At 35.0% G+C, this 20,974-nt stretch overlaps 1 protein-coding gene across 8 annotated transcripts in view; it reads right to left on the bottom strand.

The window, feature by feature from the left end:
• Positions 1-20,974, bottom strand: part of METTL15 (methyltransferase 15, mitochondrial 12S rRNA N4-cytidine) — a 372,683-nt gene that overhangs the window by 335,423 nt on the left and 16,286 nt on the right. The window lies entirely within an intron of this gene.

Raw genomic sequence — 20,974 nt, 5'->3', positions numbered from 1 at the left:
GTGTTAGGCAAAAGAGTATGTAATCCAGTACTTCTCAACATTACATATGCAGAGATTAAATTCTTCAAGCATATTCACAATGTTCTTTGAAAAACAGACAGGTAAGAAAGAGGTGGGGTAGTGGGAATTCTTTGGTTAAATAAGTTTGTGCAATGGGTACACAAAGTTAAAAATATTTTGCTTTTTTTATCCCTTAGGATTCTTACATGCTAGTGTATAATAAGAATCTCCAAGAGAAGTACAGATTATGCTATGTTTCTGAAACTTAATTAACCATAGAATTCTTTAAAGCCCATCTCATTAGAATAGACTTAAGGGAAAATGAATGAAAACCCAAAAGGTCAAATGGTTGCCTTTGTTCTTAAACGTTTCTAAGGAGTGAAAAGAACAGGGACCATCTACTATATTCCAGCAAATCTAAGATCATACTGATTATAAGATGAAGCATTAATATGTACTATGAAAGAAAGTTGCTGCCAATTAAATTATGACATGTCATCAATTGTAAAATGTGTCTCAATTTCAAATAGCTTCAAAAGTAATATTTAAGAGTAATGATTCAAAGATGTGTAATCCATTTACTGTCATATAGATTATCTATTGTATATCTAGATCAAACACTTTTCCTAAATTTCCTTTCCAAATCTGGCATGAGAGCACACTAATGCGCTGCCATAAATTGTCTAACGTGTTTATTATACAGATATTGTTGAAGACTTTCAATAAGTTACTCATTAGCTGAGCTTCAAGTTCCACATTTGATTATGAGTTCTCTTTTCTTTCTTCTTCTTTTATTTCTCCCCCTCAGTAATTAACCCTAGCACTTTATCATCTTGCCAGAACACATTTGATCGCTTCAGCCAAAATATCTTCCTGGTCTTGATTTCTTGTTTAATCTTCTGTAAACATGAAGAACACCTAATAAATCCCCCCTTGCAGAATCCTTTATACAAATAAAAGTACTTTCAAACAAGTATGAACACAATGAAGAAACAGAATCTTTGAAAAACATGTCATTTTTAATAAGTTTATTAAGGTCAAATTAATGCAATGTAAAGGAAGCTAAGCATGCCATTTAACTTCCGACATAATGTTTAGTCGGAGAGAGGGCTCTTATTTGACAAATCAATATACTATTATTGTATGAACTAGTTTCTGTGGAGCATAAAAGAGTTCTCTCATGGACTGATAAATTAGCAAGCTAAAAAGAGAAGGAATTGCATTGAATAATTTTTAAGGGAAAAAAAGCATCAAGCAAGGGAGAAATTAAACACAAATGACACAGGGTTCATAAAAGAGCTTTAAAAAAAATCAACATGGTAACGATAGGTCTATTCAACAGACCAAAAAAAAAAAAATCATAAAGCAAGCAAAACAAAAACCTAAATACCAAAGAACAATTAAGCAAGTTGCCAAAAAACAAAATACTTTGGTGGGATGTCAATCAGTAACAGTGAGCTGACAACTGTGCCTTAATTAATTTTGAAACTGTTTCCAATTAGTTAGTATAGAACACTAGAGGCTTCATGCTGCCTATGACTCAGTGCACTGACTCATCCACCAAAACTTTTCTTACAGAAGAAATATCCAAGCACCCGCCAGGATGCAAGATCAAAAGGAAAGAAGGTTCACCAGCCTTCTTAGTTAAAGGCCTGTGATAAATTTAGATGACCGGAAGGATATGGAACAACTTTCCAGAAAGGTTTAATAGCCAGAAATAACTTGAAAAGTTTGATTTGTTAACAAAACAATGAAAATATATTCTTTTAAATTGCTACTGCAAATATCTCTATAAAGAATGCTAGTTGTTTTTTAAACTATATAGAGGATATAAGTAATAAAACCAATATTAAAGTGTTTAATTAAATTCACCTATTCATCATATATAAATATCCCATATTTCCTAACTTCTTAAAATAGCAGTGGAAACAAAATTTAGATATGAATAAAAGCCTAAAATCATCGTATACATTTAGCCCATTGAAAGTTTCTTATATTTTTTTCAGATTTAGTTTATCCTTAGTGTGATCCAAGATTACTGACCTTTCTAGAATTAATATAAATGCCTTAAGTGGTTCTTCAAAATAACTACAAAAATAAAAATAAAAAAGAATGCAACTAACTACCTTTCCTTGCTTTTATCATAAAATTTATCTCTACCTAACATTTTATCTCTACCTCAAACATTTTATTAAATCACAGTTGCAATATAGGTAACTATTTGTAAAAGAGTTTAGGACTGTTTTGGGGTTGGGAGAGAGAGGAAATAGGAATGAAAGACTACTCCCTGCAGAGAAAACAAAGAAGACCCTTCATTCAGAAACTGGAATCTAGGAGAGGGGGTGCTCCACAGGACTCAGCCAGTCTCAATATCCCAGAGAGCCTAGGGGATCCAAGGAGAGAGGTCAAATTAATACCAAGTCAGTTCCTAAACAAATTGCCAATAAGAGATCCATTACGCTGTACAAGTCTATATGTAATTTTTTAATGCTTTATGATTCAAAAAAAATTAAGATGACTTACAAAGACAAGTTAGTACAGGAAGTAAAAAAGTAAAGACATGGAGATAGGAAGGGAATGAAGATGGCAATAAAGATAGAAGAAATAAGAAGGTAAAATTAGAATCACTAGTAAGACCATTACTCAAAACATAAGACATAAAATGTTTATGTCCTTTGATAAAGGAAGACCACAAAATTTATGAGTTTCCTAGGAGCCACTGCAAAGAGAGAAACATATGCAGTCACATGATTCGTCATATCCAGAAAAACAAACACACACACACACACACACAAAAACCCTAGTCATTCAAAATAAGATTTCTTACTACTATTGTACCTTGAAAACAAAAATCTCCTATCAGTCCTCATAAAGAAATCACAGAAAACCACCTTCTCTTCCACCCCTACAGTGAATATAACAATGAGTTTTAAAGTTGTGTTACTTTTAATATCCCTCAATATAAGCGATGGAATAACAGTAAAGCACAATTGAATTAAACTAATTCTAATGTGAAAACCATATGGTACAAGTACACTGCAGTCCCTCATAAATTTTATTTCCCCCAAACTTTTTATAGGTATTAGGTGGCTGAGAGTTCAAAGTCATAATCTAAGACAAGAACCTGGAGTCTAGCTACTTTATGTTGTTTGCTAAAGAGCAAGTCTATATATTTTGACAGTAAGCAGGAAAAGAAATGTGGCTGATATACACATACGAAGCCTAATGAGTCTAATGAGAATACCTGCCTGAATTAATTAAACAAGTGCTTAATGAGTCCCATTACATAAAAGATAAGATAGTACTTAGTGGGGATACAATGTTGAACTTGTCTACCACCCTCCCGTAGCAGAGGTTAGAGTGCTGGGAACCACATGCAGTTAAATAAATAATTACAGCAGTGATAAGGACAATAATAAGATTGAGTAGCTGCCGGAGAAGAGCCTAACCTGGAAATGAAATGTTTAAAAAGGCCTTCCAAAGAAACCATTATCTAAGCGAAGACCTGAGACCTGAAGCAGCAGTTAGCTCAGAGGCTCCAGACAGAAGTTAACACAGATCCCAATCAGTCCTCCTCTAGGCTCATCTTCCTTACCCCAACCATTAAATGATGGAGCTACTTAAGGATCAGGACACTTTCATTTACTCAAAGACAAGGAAAAATACTCTAAGCCCATGGCTTCAATTTTTACTTAATGCTGAAAACTAGGTGACATGACAAAAATCAGTAATGTGTCACTGTTCTCAGAGGTGTTCCGTGACTTTCTTCTCCCTAAGTCATCAAAAGAGTACCTGGCTTTGAGCTCCCAGTTTCTTTCCCTACTCTCCACTGCAAGCAAGGCCCGATGTTGTCAAAACAGGAAAATACAGTTACATCAATTTAAATAATGAAGAGCAAAGAAGATGAAGGATGAATTAGAATAAAAGTTAGCCTGGATGGGAGTAGAAGGGTAGTTTCTTCAGGAGCTTTGAAGAAAGGGGTGGTACAAGAGCTGCATTTGATGAAGACAGAAGATGAGAAAAGGAACAAGAACAATATTACAAAGTACTGCTGAGAATTAAGTTCCATTCATAGTTTTGACAAATGCATAAAAAACTTGCACTATTTTGAAATAATTTTTGTTTTAATGAACTGTGTTCTTTTGACCACACACTCCTCAAAGACTGCATCATATGAATTATAACTTCATATGAAATAAACCTGACAAGTTTTTGTCTTATGCTCAGACCTTTCCTCTGAGTTCCCAAACAATTTATCCAACTAGCTCTTGAAACTCCATGTTGACTATGTGAAAAGCATCTAAAAACATGTCTTCCACCAAAAAAAAATAGAAAACCTTCCTTAAAAAATTTGAGTCTTCATCCATCCAATGACAAGGCTATATACCTACCTTAACAGCTACATTTCTTTTCACCTCTCACGTCTAACTCCTCATCACCACATTCTGTTTATTTTTAATACAAAACCTCTCAAATCTGCCTGCTTCTCTCCATCTAAACTGCCACCACTCTAGTCCAAACTATTAACATCTCTTTAGATAAATTCAATTACTTTCTAACTGGTCTCCTTTCACCCACCCTTACACAACCTATTCCCAACCTACTACCTCTAATCTATTCTCCACAAGGCTATCTGAATGTTCTTTACAAAATACATATCTAGTCTAGTTACCCCACATCCCCTGCTGAAAACTTTCCAAAGGATTCCCACTGCTTTTCAAATAAAGACCAAAATCCTTAATATGGTCTTGAGCCTAGCATTTTCTGATGCAGACTTCATCTCTTTCCATCTCTTCTTTGCTGTCTACACTTAGCCACACTGGTGGTCTTTAGGTTTCTCAAAAGTGCCCTGTTTCTCCCACAACAGCATTTCACATGCTGTCCCTGCCAGGAATGTTCTTTCCTATTCTTTAGATCTAAGCTCATAAGCCTTTCCCAAACACCCATACTAAATCAGAAGTCTGTTTGCCACTCACAGAGGTACAGACCTTTCTCTAACGGCAATTATCACAGTTGAAACTCTGTTCTTATTTGTGTATATTATTCCTCTGTGCTGTTACGAATTACCCTAAATTTAGGGTTTTAAAACAATAAACATTTATTATCTCACAGTTTCTATGGATCAGGAATATCTGGCTTGGGGTCTCTCACAGGTTGCAATAACAGTGTCAGCCAGGGCTGCATTCGTCTGAAGGCTTGTTGAGGCTGGAAGATCTGCTTCCAAGATAGCTCACTCACCTGGTGCTGGTTGTTAGCAGGAGGCCTCAATTCCACTCTATGTAGGCCTCTCCATGGGCTGCTTAAGCTTCCTAATGACCTGTTAACTGGCCTCCCAGAGCAAACAATCCAAGATACAGCACAATTTCTTTTCTGACCTAGCCTTTGAAGCAACTAGCATCATCATTTCTGCGACATCTTATTGGTTACACTGGTCAACCCAATTCCTTATGGAAAGGAACTATGAAAGAACACGAAAACCAGGAAGTGAAGATCAGTGGAAGCCATTTTGTAGACACGGGCTATGATAGTATGTTAACTGATCTTTTATTCAATCTTCCCTAATGATTAAACTCCAGGACTTAAACTTAAGTGACTATAGTTAGCCTGCAATTACCTTGAAGTCTTGTGCTTAATCTTAGTCACAGCTCCCATCCCGAAGGCACCCTATTTCCTGCCATGATCCAAAACATCCTCTGGCTACCTTTCAACCACTATTTCTAGCCCTACTACTCCAAGAGACATTTTTTCAATTTTTCTAAATATTCCAAGAAAGGAAAACTTACAAAATTTCATATCCTAAGATTTACCTTTTGTCTTTTTCTTAAATCAGATTACTCTTAAGTAACATTCCCAGATAGGATTTTGTTATGACATGATATATTTTAACAATTTTGTAAGATTTAGAAGCTGCATTTAATTTCCTTATGCATCATTATTCCAATATGTCTGTGAACTTCCAAATGTGAGATGAAAATTGAAAATTAAAAAATACACTTTTCCCTTTAATCATATCAAACTTTTGTTGATTTTTGGAATAAGTACTAATTCAATACTTTATTCAAATAAAACATACTAAAATTATAGTATAATGCAGTGGGGAAATAAGAGGTTTTTTGTTTTTGTTTTTTTTTTCATTGGATTTTCACAAAACTTTTCAGGAACCTTGTCTAAAACAAACAAGCAAAAACACTACATTGCGTGTCAAAGAAAGAAATAATTCTCATCTAATGTACCACATGACACACCAAAGTGAATTTTCAAAGGACAGATGATTGAACAACTCACTTTAGGGCAAATAAAAACTCAATTTTAGTTTATGAAAATCTCATAGGAACCCCCCCCTCCACAGAATGAACTTAAAAGCAGGTGAAATTAATCTGTTAATTGATTTAATGGATTCATTTTTGAGATTATTAAGGGCCCATGATAAAATAAGAAAAAGAGATCGAGAACAAATTATTTTCTACCAGTTTAAAACGTAGACTAAGTAACGTATTAAGGTTAAGGGACAAGAACAAATTGGATTTTATGAAATATCTAACTTTTCTCACATAAAAATGATATATATTTTAATATAAAAGAATGTAACTTAATAAAGAGATGCTACCCATGCATATAATCGTGATATAATTACATAGCGCCATTTAAATCAGCTATGTGACCATTACAGTCCTCCATTTCTAGACCCATGTCTTGTTGCTATGACCTTTACAAGGCAGAAAAAAAAAAAAAAAAAAGGGTTCAATTTTTACAGCTCTGGCTTCTCTGCAGGGAGACCCAAGAAGCTTAACAATTAATGTTAATCACAATGATTTCCATGGCATGGGCATATACCCCAGGAAATAGACTGAAAGCAGGAAAATATTTCACAAAGCATGTATACTTCGGGGACTACTCATCTTCACTATCAGGTTTTACTTCACAAATGAAGCTAAAAACCTCGTCAAACCTCGTTTAATTCCCTGGGCAAACATTATTTTTATCATGCTAAATTTTCATTTACAATGAAAAATATTGTTCAGTATTACAAAAATCACCTAGTTTAAAATAAGCACAATATCTAAATAGCACAACTTGGCTAGATTTTCAAGATTAATCTTTTAAAAGCAATACTTCTGATTGATTAGGATCACCAGAAGTAAACTACTGCAAATGATTCTTCCAAAAATAACAAACCCATTAATACTGGACAAGGGTGACACTATTAAAAGTTTATCAGTTTGAACAAAAGATGAAACTGCAATAATTCCACTGCATTTTAGTGCACATTTGGATATGTTCATAAGCAAACACAGAAATTCAAAGATTATATTTTTATGCAACATATTTACTGACGGCAAGAAAAGATAGAGAAATAAACATTTTAATGGGAAAGATCAGGTATGTGCACCTGTCTTCATATGGAAAAGGAATGCTTGGAAGTATAGTAGAAAGGGAAGAAAATGCTAAGGTAGTTAAAAGAGAAGTTATGCTGAAATTATTCTTCACCAAATCCAGTCAAGAATTCTTACTGTACTAGGCCACTAAGTGTTAATTAACCTGGCTACCAGCTACATCTAAGCTGGGGTGCCTTGGGGGAAGGAGTTAACAAGGACAGAGGCTGAGATGGTAAAGAAACTTTACTACCTTGCAACACTGCAACTTTATATCAGGAGTCTACTGAAATTTTGTTGCCAGGTAATTCCCTGCTTCACATCTCTATCATACTAGGTCACTGTGCAAAACAGGACCCTTTTCCTTGGTTCTAATCCACATGCTACTTTGTGCCGTCTTTCCCCTAACCCAGTGGTGCTCAATGCGGGCATTGAAAAAATGTGTTCAGGCTATTACAAAGAATTGGAGGATGCCACCAGCATTTAATGGGTGACGTACAAGACTGCTGGATGTCCTGCAATGCACAGCACAGTGCTTCAAAATAACCCAAATTCTATATGACACACAGTTCACAAAGCAGGGGGAGGGGGAAAGGGAGAACAATGATCTAAGCCTGAAACCAAATTTTGTTTTACATCTCATACAGTACTTTTTACAAAGACTGGATATACATTGAATTTTCTAGGAATGGAACTACTGTGTAAATTGAGAGAAACTTTACCAAGAATAGCTCTCCATTTCAGAAAATTACATCACGTTCAGCAATGCCACTTGTCATATTTAAGTGGTCAATACAACACCCCTTTGTTGGTCTGCATGTGCAGATTTGCGTTCAGTCATTCTGTTTATAAGTACAAACCTCTGATACTTCGACAAAATGTCCATCTCAAATCCAATGACCTTCACCTCTCACAGTCAGTTGCTAGAACTTTTCATTGGCATATCATGTTCTAACTGAAATTTTAAATTCAAATACTCTATTCTTTAACCACAACTACTCCAGTTCTCACATGGGCATATCCACTTGACTTGTGTTCTTATTGTCTGTCTCTCCCTTCCCCAACCACACTACTTTCAACTACTTTATCCCCCACATTTCAAGTAGATATTAACACTTGAAAAATATCGGTAATAATCAGAATTATAATTTATAGAGTATTTACTATGTACCAGATATACTTTACACACATTTATACTTAAATATTTATTAACCCTCACAGTATTCTAATGAGGTAGGAACTATAATTATCCCCTTTCTTAGATGAAAACTGAGGCACAGAAAAATAGTATAATTTGCCTGTGGTCACACAACTCATCAGTGGAAGAGTTCCAGAGCCCAGGCTCTTAACCACCACACCACACTGCCTCGTGTCTCAATGACTATTCTAAATTTTCAACAACCTCCTTGAACTCCCGCTTCAATAATCTCTTCAAACAACTTTCTGATTTACAGACAACATTGTCTTTGATCTCATCCTGAAAATAAAGGCACTCAGACTAGATTCCTCTCAATTTTTCTGGCCCATTACCTACAAATTTATCTTCAATCACACCCATCCTCACTTCAAGTCTCTCCTCTACTCAAAGCCAATCTTGTACCTGTGCTCTTGAACCAAGACTCTCCTCCAGCTTTCATCAGACCTCCCCTCTCCTGTATCTTCAAACTTTCTCTCTGGCCTACTCTATCCTCACAGAAATAAGGAGTATAACTACCTACCTACCTGCCCTCCTACCCACCTACATACATACATACACACACACACACACACATACATACATACATAAAACTCTTTCTTGACATACTACTATCCATATTCTACCCTCCTTTACTCATCCAAATCTTTTCATATCAATTTATACTTGCTCTCTCTTCCTGTCCCTTCCATACAGGAATCTGATTTCCAATGAACGATTACTCCATTGAAACTGCTCTCCCTAAGGTAATCATTTAACCGTCAGCTCTGAAAAATATTTTCTAGCCTCTACCTTTCTGAAATTCGGGTGCATCTGCCATTGTTGATGGCTTGTGTCTTAAAACTCTATTTCCTTAGCTCACGTGCAACCAGAGTCTCCTGGCTCTCTGCATACCTCTTTAACCATTCCTTCTCTCTCCTTCCTTAGGTCATCTTCTTTGACCAAATTTGTAATACATTAGTTTCCTCTGCATTTCCATCCGTAAAAAAAAAAATGAGGGACCTCATTCTCTTTTTGGCTTCAATACTGCCTTGCTGATGACTCCTTAAATTATTTTTTCTAATCTGGTCTTCTTCCTGCTTCAGACTATTCAGTCAATCAACTACCTTCTGGACAGGAAAACCTAGATGTTCTTTAGGCATCTCAAACACACAAGCCCAGAATTTAATTCATCAACTTCCCCCAAACCTAATCCCCCTCCATTATTCTCCGTATCATGAAGCAGCATCACTCTCCATTTGGTTAGTCACACAAAAAAGAGAGTGATGATAAGCTTTTTCCCCTTCATCCAATCCACTGCCACAACTGCGGACTTTTCAACTCCTTCCTTCCACACACTGATTATTGCTGCTTTTGTTCAGATACCTATTATCTTTTATCTAATATAAAACATCAGCCTCCTTGCCTACAAATTCTACCAACATATAGCCACTGAGTAGCCTATAAAAAATGGAAATTTAACCAGGTCACTCCATATCTTAAAACTCTTCAAAGATTCCCCATTGCCACAAGAAAAAACTCCACACATCTTGATCTGACTAGCCTAATGGTATTTTCTGCCAGGAAAATGACCTAAATAAAATTGTTCAGCTCTCACTTGATTATAAAGTGAAGAAAAGGGGGCACATACACATGCATACATACACACATCTCTAAAACAAGTAGCATACAATCCAATAGTAACTACTGAAAATTAACATATTAGTCAGAGAGCTTATCATGCAGTCCCTCACAGAATATTTTCATTTTACAGAGACTCCTGATGACACTTAATGGTAATAAGTCCTTAAGATACAGAGATTGGTAGCAAGTCATTCCAAGAGAATAGAAAGCATTCAGTCAGTTCTGGCAGGGGAAAAAAAAAAAAAAGGTGGCACACCCAAACTTGGTAATTTGAGAATGATAGTTTAATTAAGGAACTATTTATAAAGATGTAGAGAAAAGCAGCCAATTCAAGGCAACACAAAGGAGTACGATGACTTCACTTTCCCCTCACCCTCTGATCTCTAGCTGGTATCTCCCATTGGTATAATCCAAACAGAAGCCAAAGGGCAGGGGAGCTAGATGATATAGTTGGTAAAGGTCATCCTCCCAGGACACATACAGGGTGGAGAAGGATAGAAAGTGGTTCTGGAAAGGTAAACAGAAGATATCCAGCCCTTTATAAAGCCAACTCTGACAATTACAAATAATGTTATGTTTGTAAGAGACCTTAAAGAGGATATAGTTCCAAAATCTTCATTTTCCATATTAGGAACTAAAGCTTAGATAAGCAAGTGACATTTCCAAGGTCACATCATTACTTAGGAGTAACACATGAACTGGATGCCAGGTCAGGTGATAATCTCCATTTTAGTAACCTCTTGGTCCCCCAATACAGTGCTAACTAAACACATAAAAAAACATTCAGGGACTTCCCTGGTTGTCCAGTGGTTAAGAATCCATCTTGCAATGCAGGGGATACCAGTTTGACCCCTGGTCAGGGAACTAAGATCCCTCATGCCACAGAGCTACTTAGGCCGTGAGCCACAACAAGAGAGCCCGCGTGCCTCAACTACAGAGTTCACGTGCTCTGGAGCCCACACACCACAACTGGAGAAAAGCCTGTGCATTGCCACGAAGAGCCCACTGCAACAAAAGATCCTGTGTGCGGCAACTAAGACCCAATGAAGCCAAAAAATAAATAAATAAATACTAAAAAAACAAAAACAAAAAAACATTCAATACATACTTATTGGATTGAATTTTGTAAAGTTCTTTTAGAGAATACAAAAGAACCAAAAGTAATTTGATATGACTTGAAAATTTCCCCCGTAGTCATTATGTTAGAAAGAAAAAAATACAAAAACAAATATCAAACTATATGAGTGTGCCTTTCTTCTGCAATCTAGCAAAATCAATATATAAAATGTTATGAAAATTGGGGGAAAATCTAAACAATTTCAAATGTTCAAAATAACCACATGTACCTATTCATAGACATGTTGACCTAAAGTCTACTGACCTGCTGTGTAAACAAATAGCATCTAAAAGATCTCTCGGGGCTTCCCTGCTGGCGCAGTGGTTGAGAATCTGCCTGCCAATGCAGGGGACACGGGTTCGAGCCCTGGTCTGGGAAGATCCCACATGCCGCGGAGCAACTTAGGCCCGTGAGCCACAACTACTGAGCCTGCGCGTCTGGAGCCTGTGCTCCGCAACAAGAGAGGCCGCAATAGTGAGAGGCCCGCGCACCGCGATGAAGAGTGGCCCCCACTTGCCACAACTAGAGAAAGCCCTCGCACAGAAACGAAGACCCAACACAGCCAAAAATAAATAATAAATAAATAATAAAAATAAAATTTGAAAAAAAATAAAAAATAAAAGATCTCTCATTTCTGAGTCATGAAAATAAATTAGCATAACAAAAAAGAAAACCATCAAAGGCTAATTGATGTAGTATAGACTATTTAATGTTTTTGTATTCTCCTAAAACATCATTAGAACTACTTTAAGTTACAGTCTAAAAAATTCTGTTGATGATCAACACATACCCAAATCATCTAAGTTAATTAAATAATAAAGCTTTACCTATAAAATCGTAATAATCAGAAAACTCATTTCAAAGAATTTAGTTTCCCCACTCACACTTTTACAGGAAATTACATATACACAAATTTATCAAAGAGAATAACAGTGAATGAATAGTTTCTGCTCACATTTGAACTTTTATGCAAAACAGTAGAAAATAAAACCACAATGAGAGATTCATATAAAACGTCCTTACTAAAAAAAAAAAAAGCTTCTAACTCTATCACTGACATTTTATTTGAGGGAAAACTATATAAAGTATGTCCAATTTTTAAGAATCTTGAAAATAAATGTCTATAGCAAGCATACACATTTTATGTTAATTTTTAGCAATTGCAATACATTTACAAAAACCGTACTCACCGAATGCCTCATTTAAACATCATGCAAACTCTACTTTCAACTTTGAACATTATGTAGATTTAAGCTAAAATATTCTTATAGACTATGAGTGTGGTATATAGTACCTAATTGCAACATCCATTCATCTAGAATTCATCTGGAGATTATACTGTTATTCCCGGTTAATTATTTTTCTACTCAATTTTTTTTTACCCTATCTATTTAATACCATCAATACATAAATATGAAGGAAAGGTTTCTGCCTTGGTTAAAATAGTTGCCATAAGAAAATACCTGCAGAGCATTCAATGGAAACTCACATGGAAGAAGATCCTTCCCTCTTTTCCTTTAGGTATGAACATATATAATTCATCAAGTAGATCAGGACAGATAAAATTAAGAAATCACATTCACAACTCAAGTGGGTATTCCCTGTCACTTAATTTTTACACCAAACACAGGTCAGTCTCTGAAAGGTAATAAGCCAACTAACAGGTTGAATATTAGACCAAGACATTGAAGCTGTAAACACATGGAAGGAAATTCAGCAAAATTCAAATAATTGACCAGAGATGGGTTTTCTCCAAGCTGGCACACTTTGAACTGTCAGAGCAATTTCTTTAGTATACTTTTTTGTAAACGAATCTGTCAGGATTAGTACTAATAATAATATTAGTTTGATTAGTTGGATCTATGTTGTAATGTTTATTCTACATAAAACAACAGCAATGAAAAGCTTTCAAATAAACTAAAGTCACTTTACAACATTTAGGTTTCTAGTTGAAATACAATAATGCATATGTTGTGGACTACCAAGTGGGTGTTTTAGAGTTTGGATGAAATACTGTTAATTATAGCAAGGGAAGAGTTTATCCTAAATACGAGTAAGAAAACTGTCTAGGTATGAAATGTATAAAAAATCATTTTTACCTTTTATTTGATCTATTCACAAAGCCAGAAAACAAAATTTTCCTTAAACTCCTAGGCCAATGGGGCCAAAGTAATGAAGCAGATTAGACGTGGCAGCCATTCATATTTCAACTTATTTTATGTGTTTACCAACTTCTCTTATCTCTTCTTTTTCCATCTCCCAAATTCCTTTACAGCTTTGATATTCAATGTAAGTGTTATCCAAGGTTTCCTTCCTTTTGCCTTGACAATCATATCTATTCTCAAGGGTTTAAATATCACCTGTGTGGTAAATTCAATCTCCGTATCTAATTTCTAACTCTAGTCTCTCATTTCTGTTACTGGACATTCAAGTGAAAGCCCCCTCTTCAAACACAATCATCCACCTTTCCAACTCTATTCCCAAATAAGCTTCAACTCCAGAAATTCCTTGTCAAACCTCAGGGCACTGAGAGAAATTATCAAGGCTCCCTTTGTCCAAAAGGTAAAATCCCATATCATTAGCAAGCCTTACAAATTCTTTCATGTTCTGAACATTTGCTTACCTGAGCAAATGCTGCTTTCTCATGACTTTCTGCCTTTGCACAAATAGTTCTCTCTACCTAGAATTCCCTTCCTCTCCACCTAGAATTCCCTTCCTCTCCTTATCCACTTAGAAAACTCCTTGTTATTTCTGAAGATGCATATTAACCTTCATCTCCTTTGTGAAAACCCAGGTAGAATAGTTTCCCTCACTATTATATCAAAGCAACATATATACATACATACACACACACACACACACACACACACACACACACACACACACACATATATATATATAATGGAATGTTTTATTCCAAATAGCTCTTCTATTGCAGGCTATTTCTTTTTTGTATCCCTTGTACCTAATAAAGTGTCTAACATGAAAGTGGTGTTTAATTCATGTCAGCATCATCCTGTACTTTTTAATTCCTAAATATCTCTCTCAAATCTGTGCATTCCTCTCCAAATCTACAATTATCACCACTCATTATCTTCAGTCAAAAGTCTCATGATTAGTCTAGACCAATCCATTCTCAATAATGTAGAGAGAATAATCTTTTTCAAACGAAAACTTAATCATCTCTGACCTCCACCTTCCTCTCCAGCCTCATCTTTCAAACCTCCCCTTTGCATCTTCAGCTCATTCAGTGGCTTGTTTACAGTCATTCATTCTTGCCATACTCTTACCCAGCATAAAACCTTTACATATGTTCTCTCTTCTCTCTGAAGTGAATTCAACATCCATTTATGGTAAAAACTCTCAACAAAGTGGATATAGAGGGAACATACCTCAACATAATACAGGCCATATATCACAAGCCTAAAGCGAACATAATACTCAATAATGAAGAGCTGAAAGCATTTCCTCTGATATCAGGAACAAGACAAGGATGCCCACTCTCACCACTTTTATTCAACATAGTATTAGAAGTCTGAGCAACAGCAATCAGACAAGAAAAAGAAATAAAATGAATCCAAATTAAAAAGGAAGAAGTAGAACTGTCACTGTTTGCAAATGACATGATACTATACATAGAAAATCCTAAAGACACCACCAAAAATCTATCAGAACTCATCAATGAATTCGGTAAAATAACAGGATACAAAATTAATATACAGAAATCTGTTGTGTTTCTATACACTAACAATGAACTATCAGAGAGAGAAATTAAGAAAACAATCCAATTTACAATCACATCAAAAAGAATGAAATATCTAGGAATAAATCTAACTAAGGAGGTAAAAGAACTGTACTCAGAAAACTCTAAGACACTGAGGAAATAAACTGAAGACGACACAGAGAGATGTAAAGATATATCATGTTCATGAATTGGAAGAATTAACGTTAAAATGACGATATTGCCTAAGGCAATCTACATGATTCAGTGCAATCCATATCAAAATACCAATGGCAGTTTTTCACAGAACTACAACAAAGAATTCTAAAATTCATACGGAAACACAAAAGACCCCAAATGGCCAAAACAATCTTAAGAAAGAAGAACAAAGCTGGAGGTATCATGCTCCCTGATTTTGTAACAGAGCAGGGCCCTATGGGTTTTCCTGGGACAGAGCCCTCCCCACACGTCCTCTGGTTTAGCTCCTCTCAGAAGTATCTAATGAATGTAAATTGGTGCAGCCACTATGGAAAACAGTATGGAGACTCCTCAAAAAATTAAAAATTGAACTACCACAGGATTCAGCAATGCCACTCATGGGTATTTATCCAAAGAAAACGAAAACACTAATTGGAAAAGATATATATACCCATATGTTTATTGCAGCATTATTTACAATAGCCAAGATATGGAAGCAACCTAAGTGCCCATCAACAGATACATGGATAAAGAAGATGTGGTGTATATACAATGGAATCATACTCAGCCATAAAAGAATGAAATCTTCCCACTTGCAACAACATGAATGGACCTAGAGGTTATTACTCTAAGTGAAATAAGTCAGAGAAAAACAAATACTGTATGATTTCACTTAAATGTGGAATCTAACAAAACAAATGAATAAACATAATCAAAACAATCTAAAAAAAAAACAAATGAATAAACATAATCAAAACAGACTCATAGATACAGAGAACAAACAGGTGGTTGCCAGAGAGGAAGGGGCTCAAGGGAGGAGAGAAATAGATGAGAGAGATTAACAGGTACAAACTTCCAGTTGCAAAATAAATAAGTCATGGGGATGAAATGTACAGCACAGGAATATAGTCAATAATAATGTAATATCTTTGTATGGTAAGAGATGGTAACTAGATTTATTGTGGTGGTATTTTGAAATGTATAGAAATATTGAATCACTATGTTGTATAACAGGAACTAACATAGCGTTGAAGGTCAATTATACTTCAAAAACAAGCAAACAAACAAACTCATAGAAAAAGAGATCGGACTTGTGGTCACCAGAGGTAGGGTGGGGGAGGGGGAACTGGAAGAAGGCTATCAAAAGGTATAAACTTCCAGTTATAAGATAAATAAGTACTAGGGATGTAATGTACAGCATGATAAATATAATTAACACTGCTGAATGTTATATATAAATGCTGTTAAGAGAGTAAATCCTAAGAGCTCTCATCTCAAGGAAAAAAAAATTTTTTCCATTTCTTCAATTTTGTATCTATATGAGATGATGGATAGTCACTAAACTTATTGTGGTAACCATTTCATGATGTAGGTAAGTCAAATCATTACAATACACACCTTAAATGTATAGTGCTGTATGTCAATTATATCTCAATAAAACTTGAAGGGAAAAAAATGGTGTAGTGTTTTCATATAACCTAAGCCCATGCTCTCATATACTTTAAATCATCCCTTGATTACTTAGAATACCTAATACAATGTGCATACTATGTAAATAGTTGTAAATACAATGTAAATGTTTTGTAAATAGTTGCCTGTGAGCTGCAAATTCAAGTTTTGCTTTTTGGAACTTTCTGGAATTTTTTTTCTGAATATTTCGATCTGCAGTTAGTTGAATCTATGGATGTGTAACTGCAGATACGGAGGGCTGACTGTATTCTCCTTCACAGCTGTGGAAATTTCACATTCACCTTGATAATTATTTGATAAATGCCTGCCTCCTCCACTAAATTATAAGCTCCTTAGAGGCTAAGATCATGTCCAGTTTTGCTCCACATTGTATCCCCAACATCAAGAGCACTGCACCTGTTACATAGACGTTCAATAAATATGTATTGAAAAAATGAGGAAATGGTCTCATTTTCACACAGAAACTTAGACCTAACAGCTCATTGTCTTTTTTGTCAATTTCCCAAGGCTTTCTTCACTTCACCCAATCACTTGCCATATCTACCTTCTTAATGTTTCTCTCACCAGTACCTTTCTTTTCATTCTTCTTTTTGATAATTATTTCAACAAATATTTATAGGGTACTTTCTAGATGCCAGTCACTGTCTTCAGCATTGAGGATACAGATGTAAAGAAACAGAAAAAAACCCAAGCTTTGTGGAACTTAAATTCCAGGATGCCATAGAGGGAGGGTGTGAGGGAGGGGCAACAGACAATGAAGAAGCAAGATGAAAATGAAAAAATATAGCATGTTACTGATAAGTTTTAGGGATAAAGAAAAAAAGCAAGGAAAGGGGATATCAAACATTGTGGGATGGTAGTTGAAATTTTAAATAGGGTGGCCAGGGATGATATCTCTAAAAAGGTGTCATTTGAATGAAGACCGGAAGTGAGGGAGCCAGTCAGGTGGATATCTGAGGGATGACTATTCCAGGTTTTCTGACTTAACAGATGTGCTATCTACTTTCACCTAGAAACTCCAGTTTGCTTAGATTAGCTCTATTGGAAAATTTGGTGGTGATGACCTTGCTATAAGTGAGCATAATAAGAAATGAGCACCAGCAGAAAAGATTAAAAATGCACCCAGAAATATACAGCCATGTAGGGATTTAGGGAAGGAAGAAATTAAGGCACTTAGAAAATCACTGTTACATAGAACAGAAAAGAATGGATATTCAAAATTACAACCTTAAGTCAATTTTAAAAAGTTTAATTTAGATGCGTAGACTCTAAGGTAAGTAAGGTTATACTTTAGAAAGATTTATAAGACTTTTTACCCCAAAACCAATATAAAACAAAAGTAATGAACAAAAACATTTATAGAACTTAAAGTAGTAACTGGAATATGCAATCATCCTAATTTACAATCAAACATAAGTGTTAAAAATGGTTTATTGTTTTCTCATTTAACTAGTTAATTCTTGGTCTCCCATAATCACAGAAGTAAAAAAGTATCAGAGACCTGCAATACTGTGGTTCACATCCTAAACTGACATAATGAGCTAGAGAGTAATGCTGTAATGAATCTTATTTAAAATGCAAATTAATACCTTGCTTTTCATATCATAATGCAAATGAATATCTGCCTTTTTATATCATAAAATCCCTACTTTGTGGATATAATTATATATTATAAACTCAATTAGAGTTTGCTCTCTCTCAGCAAAATGAGCATCCATAAAATGGATTACCTTTGACCTATCATTTACTATTAGTTCTGTTAACAATATTAATAGTTTAGTTACTTATCCTGCCATTCAGGTTGCCTTTCCCTTACCTCCTTTAGGAAACTCTAAGCTATTTTTGGTGGGTGCCAGATCATATTCTTTGTTTCTTCAAAAATGAAAGAAAAATTTGTACCCTGTGGTAGAATGAATGTCTGTATCCACCCAAAGTTCATACGCTGAAATCCTAACCCCCAAAGATGATGGTATTAGGAAGGGGGGCCTTTATGAGGTACCTAAATCATGAGGATGGAGTCCTCACAAATGGGATTAGTGCCTTATAAAAGAGGCTCCACCATATGAGGACACATCAAGAAGACACTTGCTATGAAACAGGAAGAGGGCTTTCACAAGAACATCTGGCACAATGATCCTGTACTTACAACTATAGACTGTGAAAAATAAATTTCTGTTGTTTATAAACTACCACCCACTTGGTGGTATTTCCTTATAGCAGCCCAAATGGACTAAGACATACCCAGTGGGAGGTCAGTAAATATTTATTAAGTTAGCCATGAACAAAGAACATTTTGATTTATGTGGTTACATCTTCAGAATGATAAAACTCATTCATTAATCATTTATAAAAAAACAATTACTTTTTGAATTTTTTTCCATGTGTAATTATAAAACCAAATCTGTCAAGTCAGTTACTTCGTATGTAATAAAAAAATTCAGACCAGAACACACTGAAAACAAAAAAATTACAAAAAATGTCAGTTGCAGTTGGATACTTGTTTACCTTTATCCTTTATCCTTCAGCATAACCGAATCAGAATTATGTCAATCCATAAATAGATTTTACAGGAAATGGAGAATTTGACACTAACACCACTTCTCACCCCTGGCTTTCAGAAGGTATAGTCACATTAAGAAGAACTGACTGAATATCCCTAATATAAGTTTCTCAAAGAATTTCTAACACTTACTTTGAATAAATTCTGAAATAAAATATTTTATTTTGTATGTTATCAACCATGCATTTAAGCTAATGGCTCTTCAGGGGAAAACAATAACTTTAGAAAAATCTCAGCAGTTTCTATTATGAACAAGATGTTACAAAAATATTAAACCAAGAAAACAGTATAAAACATTTCTCTCTCATAGTTGTCTATGTCTCACTTAGAAATACCTGAAATATTCTGAAATATCTCACTTTGTATTTAAGTTCTAAAGTAGTCCTTAGCAAGAAAAGTTGGCTTCAGGTTCATTCATTAAGGTAGTTTGCTGCTTTGATCATTTTAAATTAGAGCAAAATCAAGCCTTTCTATTCAAAAATGTTGGTTTCACATGTATTACTCAAAGAAGAAATCATCTTGGTGACAATATTCCGTACTAGTGGAAAAGTTAGTCTTCATAAGACCATTTTGAAGATCATTTCTAAAATGGGAGGAAGGATGGATGACTGAATTTGCTTTAATTATTTCATGATTTCTGCTATAAAGGAAGGTAAAATCAAAACCACAGAGAAGAGACATAAGGTAGCGAGGAGGCTGGAAAAAGAAGGGAAAACATATAGAGAAGATAGAAATTCATGAAGTTTGTCTCCCTTTTTAGTATTAAGTTTCCTGAAAACATCCTCTTACAGTTCCCTTCCCTTGACAGCACCCTTTCCCTCTATCTCCATCTCTAAGCCTCAGTCACTTGATGGCTCTAGTCAATTTATGCTATACCTTGCTTTGAGTTAATTTCTTTTACTTTTCAAAAAGAAAAAAATATACAACAAAAGAAAGAATTGGCTTTTTTCTGGAAATTTAATTATAAATACAGAAAAATACTGTATAGCACACAGAGCAAATGAATATGACAAGGATAAAATATATCCTTAAAATTATTACACAATGCAATATAACATCTCATACATTAAAGACTCAAGCAAACCAAGTGAAAAGTTTATAGGGAACAAGAAAAATTAAGTAGCCATAAAAAATGCATATAAATACTTTCTGAAACAACATTCATCAAAGTAAATAAAATCTTTAAATGTACATTACCTTCTGATAAATAATATTTGTTTCACCCAAAGGAGACAAAAACTAGCACCCACAAAAAAAGAAAGAGAAAAAGAGTTCACAGATCATTACAACAAGATGAGTCACCATAAAGCTTTGCAACTTCGTTTATTATAAAATAACATTTAAAGTATTCTACTTACAGCTAAGTAGTTTGTTATATGAGGAGAAGGTAGTGGAAGAAGAGTAAAATAAAATGTTCTGAGAACTCACAAGGTCAAGGTACACTTCCTACCACTTTTAACAAAAATAATATGGGACCTAGGAAAAAAACCACTGGACCTAGCCTCTTGCAGTAACTATGATTAGACTATTGATCAGGGACTAGTGCTGACCTAAATAGACAGTAACCAGTACTCAGAATGACTCATGCAAATGTGCTTTGTGAACAGAAAAACCTCACCTGTTTCTCTTTTTTCTTTCTCTGAGCTTCCCTTACAGAATGGACCTTTGTTTGCTTCCTGAACTTGAAGAATTGCTCAAATAAATTTTAAAGTTCAGT

The sequence above is a fragment of the Balaenoptera physalus genome (assembly GCF_965194825.1).
Source record: "Balaenoptera physalus genome assembly, chromosome: 10".
In the NCBI taxonomy this organism is placed as follows: domain Eukaryota; kingdom Metazoa; phylum Chordata; class Mammalia; order Artiodactyla; family Balaenopteridae; genus Balaenoptera; species Balaenoptera physalus.
Note: the sequence above shows the minus strand (reverse complement) of the source record. Positions and strands in the feature narration are given on the sequence as shown.